Raw genomic sequence first — 6,000 nt, forward strand, 5'->3', positions numbered from 1 at the left:
ACAAAGCCGGCAGCAGTTAATGTTCTTTCGAACTTCTCATGCCACTCCTTAGGAGCTTGTTTAAGGCCATATAAAGACTTTAATAACTTGCACACCTTTCCTTCTTGACTAGGTACTACAAAACCATCTGGCTGATCCATGTAAATTTCCTCCTTCAACTCTCCATTGAGGAAAGCCGTCTTAACGTCCATTTGATGAACGAGAAGACCATGTGAGGCAGCCAGTGATAGTAGCACCCGAATTGTGGTCAGTCTAGCCACGGGTGAGTAAGTATCAAAGAAGTCTTCACCTTCTTTCTGGGTATAACCCTTGGCCACAAGCCGTGCCTTGTACTTTTCAATCGTACCATCAGGTCTAAGCTTCTTCTTGAACACCCACTTACATCCTACAGGTTTGCACCCATAAGGACGGTCAGTGATCTCCCAGGTACCGTTAGCTAAGATGGAATCCATCTCGCTACGTACAGCTTCCTTCCAGTAGTCAGCATCAGGAGATGCATAGGCTTATGAAATAGTCCTGGGTGTGTCATCCACGAGGTACACAACGAAATCATCACCAAAAGACTTTGCAGTCCTCTGTCTCTTACTCCTCATAGGAGTTCCATTGTTACCCTCAACAGGATTCTCAACGTGTTCCATCGCAATGGTGGGTTCAGGAATTACAGTGAGTTCCTCACTAGATGGAGTAGGTATCTCCTGATTTGATGAACTTGACATATCCTTCATAGGAAATATGTCCTCAAAGAAAGTTGCATCATTTGATTCCATAATCGTACCAACATGCATGTCGGATACCTCAGATTTTATTATCAAAAATATATAGCCGATGCTATGAAAAACATAGCCTAGAAGAACACAATCCACGGTTTTTGGTCCAAGCTTGCGCTTCTTGGGAATTGGTATATTGACTTTCGCCAAACAACCCCAAGTACGTAGGTAAGAGAGTTTCAACCTTTTCCTTTCCCATTCCTCAAATGGAGTCATGGTCTTATGCTTTGTGGGAACTCGGTTTAGGACATGACACACAGTCAATAGCGCCTCCCCCCATCATTCCTTGGATAGACCCGAAGTGTCTAACATGGTGTTAACCATATCAGTTAGAGTTCGGTTCTTTCTTTCGGCTACCCCATTTGACTCGGGTGAGTAGGGAGGCGTCCTCTCATGGATTATACCATGTTCCACACAAAACAGATCAAATTCATTGGAAAAATACTCTCCACCACGATCGGACCTAAGCCGTTTAATTTTTCGATCAAGTTGGTTCTCTGCCTCAGCTTTATAGTTTTTAAAGAAACTCAAAGCCTCATCTTTTGATTTCAGAAGATACACATAACAATATCTAGTGGAGTCATCAATCAACGTCATGAAGTATCTCTTTCCACCTTTTGTCAACATGCCATTCATCTCACAAAGATCAGAATGTATAAACTCAAGTGGCGCCAAGTCTCTTGCCTCTGCAGTCTTATGGGACTTGCGAGGTTGCTTAGCTTGCACACATACTTGGCACTTGGAGCCTTTGACAGTAGAGATTTTTGGAATTAAATTCATATTGGCTAACCGCGCCATGCAACCAAAGTTAATATGACAGAGTCGTGAATGCCAAATATCAGACTCATTATTGTGACAAACATTATTAATAACTTTAGTGCAAATATCTGTAAATGACTGAAAAACAGCAAATGATGTGAGAACGTGTTGGAAATTGATGACGTCGCTTTGAATGTTTCATACTGAACACAAAAGAAGTCTGGAGTTCAAATAAGTTTAAAAAACATTGAAGTGCCCGTGTAACAGATAAGTTCTCGTCCGAAACCCTGATACTCCGAAAGAGATTGTCCAGTTTGTACACGAAGTGCGTCCAGTTTTTGCCGTGACCCTCTCTACTCTTTCGCACATGCTATGCGGGTGAAATGATGATACCATGCCAAATTTCAATATTTTCACAGTTAATTTTGTAGTGATTTTCAATTTCATGGTCATTAAGCTCTCTAAACAATTCGGTAAATGACTGAAAAACAACAAATGATGTCGGAACATGTTGGAAATTGATGACGCCGCTTTGAATGCTGCATACTGAACACAAAAAGTCCGGAGTTCAAATAAGTTATTAAAAATAAAAAAGGTGCAATGCTGGTTAATTTGCTTTAAGCCTTTCGGAATAGTGTAGACTGCACTGCACATAGCTCAGTGCAATCTATGCTATTCTGAAAGGCTTGAAGCTAAGCAATGTGCAGGTGAGCATTGCGCCTCTTCGTCATTGTCTCTACACTCACGGCTTATAAACCGCTCATACTGCCTCTCTCTTGGCGATTTGGGACTAAAAATCAGCTTACTAAGAAACTCTAGTACCGGTTCATGCCATGAACCGGTACTAAAGGTCTTCGTCGGGGGCCCAGCCTGACCACAGCCTGACACAGCCTCATTAGTACCGGTTCATGGCATGAACCGGTACTAAAGGTTGCCCATGAACCGGTACTAATGATGTCTGCCCGCCTAGCCGTTGGAACCGGCACTAATGGTCACATTAGTGCTGGCTCAAATTCAAACCGGCACTAATGTACTTCACATTTGACCCTCTTTCTACTAGTGCGTATGCCCTAATCTTTCTCATCGGAGCCCATGGCCTACGAGCAACCGGTCGATGTGAGGTCGACGTCGTTGTGGTCAGAACCCGACCCGTCTGCCTCCGTCAACGTCATCACCATGACGTAGTTGCGGCCCCAGGGGATGACAGCGACCTGAGCAGGCGCCGGAGAGTGTGACTCCACCTCGCCGACGTCCACCTTGAGAGCTGGCATGGCCTTTCGAGCCATCTGCCTCCCACGGCAGGCACGACGTGCCATATTGTGCCCTACGCGTTGTGCGGTTCACCTTCGCCTCGGTGCGCCAACGAAGGGGTTGCGCCTTTGCCACGACGTTCGGACACCAGACGGACCGCTCCGCCTCCGAAGAGGCAACGGCGATGTGCCTCGCGCCAGATCCAAGCGCCATCTGGGCAGACGTTATGGATTCCTGACTGATGAGTCCAACCACTGTTAGGCGCTCTCCTCACGGGCGCGGCGGAGGGTGATGCGGACGGCCATCTCCTCGTCATGCCTACATGGGATGAGATGCAGTCCGCAGATCGGGTGACGTAGCCATGGGGGACTCAGATCCATGTGACGCGATGACAGAGAAGGTCGGAGTTCACCGTAAAGGGAGCTTGGAGACGGAGTGAAGCAAAGGGGAGTGGACTGGCTAGGGTTTGGTTCGGGGAGCAATAGGAAATGATTTTTTTTACGGGAATGGGGGTGAACATATATTGGGTCTGTGTGGTGATCCTGTGTACATTTTATGTAATCCTATGTCACCCGTAAAATAACCAGCCCCGGTAATCGGTGTGGTGATCGTATTAGGGAAAATGATGATTGTCAACGAGGCCTATTCAATTCTCTGACTCATCATCGTGCTTAATCAATCGTGTTTCCTAGTTACTCACTGATGGAAATAACTGGGTCTTGCGCAGGTCACCATCTATGTGCTGTGCTGGGTAGCCGAGAAAAAGGGTGTTCTAATGGTAGGGGCGGCACTAGGAGTATTCTTGGCTCTTTATGTGAATACTTATGATTTTTACAAAACAATATTGATTTTGACAAAACAGTAACAACTTTCAAAAAACAACAATAATTTTGATAGAATGAATGCACATAAATACTCGGTTGCAAACTCCTAGAGCCATCATTGCCAAACGGCGTCAGGGTGTGGGCTGACAGCTTCCGCCGTTCTATCCAAACGGCGTCATGTGCGCTGTGGGGCCAGTACACTTTTTTCTTCAGGCTCAATACAACCCTTTAACGGTGGCGCAAAGGGCGCCTCCTCGCTGGTGCCACGTCGAACGCATTGTTTGGGCAGGAAAAAAACAGGGGTAAAAAAGAAAAAGGGAAAGTAAAAAGGCCTCTCGGGAAACCCTAGAACCAACCCCCTCCGCCGCTCTCTCCAATCCCCTCCGCCACGCCCGTGTGGCGTCTCCCATTCCAATCCCCTCTGCTCCAGCTGCCGTGCTCCGCATCTCCTTCGGTTCCTCTCCTCGTCATTCTTGCGCGACTCCTGCTCGAGTGCGGGGCATGGAGATGGCCGTCCGCGGCGCCAGTGCGCGATGCGGACAAGCGGCGGTGCCGTGTCATGGCTGTGCTGGGTTGGCCGGCCGATGCCGCCCGGATCCTGTTCGACGAGATCGTCGACGACGTGTTGCGGGGGGAGGAGAGTGGGGTCTGGTCCCGGCAGTTTGGGGCACGCTACTGGTACTCGTGCAGCAGAACCGTGGCCGTAGTGGCGCGTCCGGGGAGAGCTGCGTCGATCCCATCTCCGTTATACACGGCAGCCGACCGAGCTCCGCGCGCCGGTGAGTCCAGGCTCTCTCTTTTTTGTGTCAGAGGATAGCGCTGCCGAGCCTGAGGTGCAGGCGGCCATGGAAAGACAGGATTCGTTGCACCTCGCTGCCTCGCACCTTCCTGCTGTACAGGCCGCCATCTCTCTCTCCCTCTATCTTGATTCAATCCTCAAAAAGAAAAAGTTTCTGTGCCTACAAGGTATTCAATGAAAGAGCGTGTACATATGTGATGTTTATACTCGTATCTATTATCTATTGTCTGTCTTTTAATTTTAGACGGTTTCTTTAATTTTTTAGCATTTTCAATTTCATGATGTTACTTCATGAGCTGAAGTAAGAAAAAATGCCTTCCTCACCAGGAAGGAGCACATTTATGGCAAGAAGATTTACTCTGCCAAGGCGCAGTTCTGCGACAATGGCCGGTTCCATGACCTGGTGATAGAGTGCGACATTGTCGGCCTCAAGGACCCATGTCTTGAGATACGCGTTGACAAGAAGCCGGTCATGCAGATGAAGAGGCTGGCATGGAAGTTCAGGGGAAACCAGATGATTCTCGTCGACGGCCTGCCGGTGGAGGTGTTCTGGGATGTCCACATCTGGCTCTTCGGGTCGACGACGACGAGCAACACGGTGTTCATGTTCCCGACATGCTAGGCGCCCGAGAAGTCGATGCCTTCGTCGTACTCGCAGACTTTTAGGGAGTCTCAGCTGCAGGGCCTCGGCTTCTCGCTCATCCTATATGCATGGATGATTGAGTAGGTGCTTGCAGATCATAAGTTGCTTCTGCAGCCGCCTCCTTTCCAGTGCTAACAAGATGTTTCATCTAGTGTCTGTTCTTCGGATTGCTATGGGAAACTCCAATATATGTTCTTTCAATTTACTTTTTCCTTTTCGGTTTCGCCATCTTCATAAACGATGTGTTTGAATTGTCGGGCAAGTTCCACTGATATTCCAGTCTGTTTTTGTCATCTCTTCCCCTCCCCTGTGTTTTGTGCCTTAAAGTGAGATCGGTTCTAATGCTCCAAGTAGTTGAACTATGGCAATGCTCTAAGAAAGAATGTTGCCATGATGTAAGGTACATACTGAAAGTTCAGGTTTATATATTTTTTGTTTATGGTAACAGTATTGTCTGATGGTTGTTCTCCCCTTTGTTCCCTCATGATCAGTAACAAATATTATCACAATCTAACTTTGTCCATGTGCAAAAGTGGAGGTTTTAAGGAATCAAAACACATGGATTGCTTGAGCATCAAGTCTGTTACATTGATGGCAGTCCTTTTTGTGCTTATCTGTAAATATCTGAATATCCCCATCTTTTGCAGGAGACGAGTAATTTACTCAAAACCACCACATTATGGGCTAGGGTAACAGATCGGTACCACATTTGAGGCAGTTCACAAAAAACCACCAACAATGGGGCTAATCTGTAACGCGGAGCACTGACGCTGCGTTTTAGCCCAGAAAACAGCGAATCCGACAGGTGGGTCCCGCCTGTCGGGCTGACATGGCGCGTGTTGACGGACGCCGTTAGACGGCGAGAGACGGCCGTTTCGGCGCGCCCGTCTACTAGGTCAAGACGTTCCCCTCGATTCAGTCCACCCCTCGATTCAGCCCTTCCCCGCTCCGCTCCGA

Source organism: Triticum urartu, chromosome 3A, assembly GCF_056163025.1.
Source record: "Triticum urartu cultivar PI428250 chromosome 3A, HENAU_Tu73, whole genome shotgun sequence".
In the NCBI taxonomy this organism is placed as follows: Eukaryota; Viridiplantae; Streptophyta; class Magnoliopsida; order Poales; family Poaceae; genus Triticum; species Triticum urartu.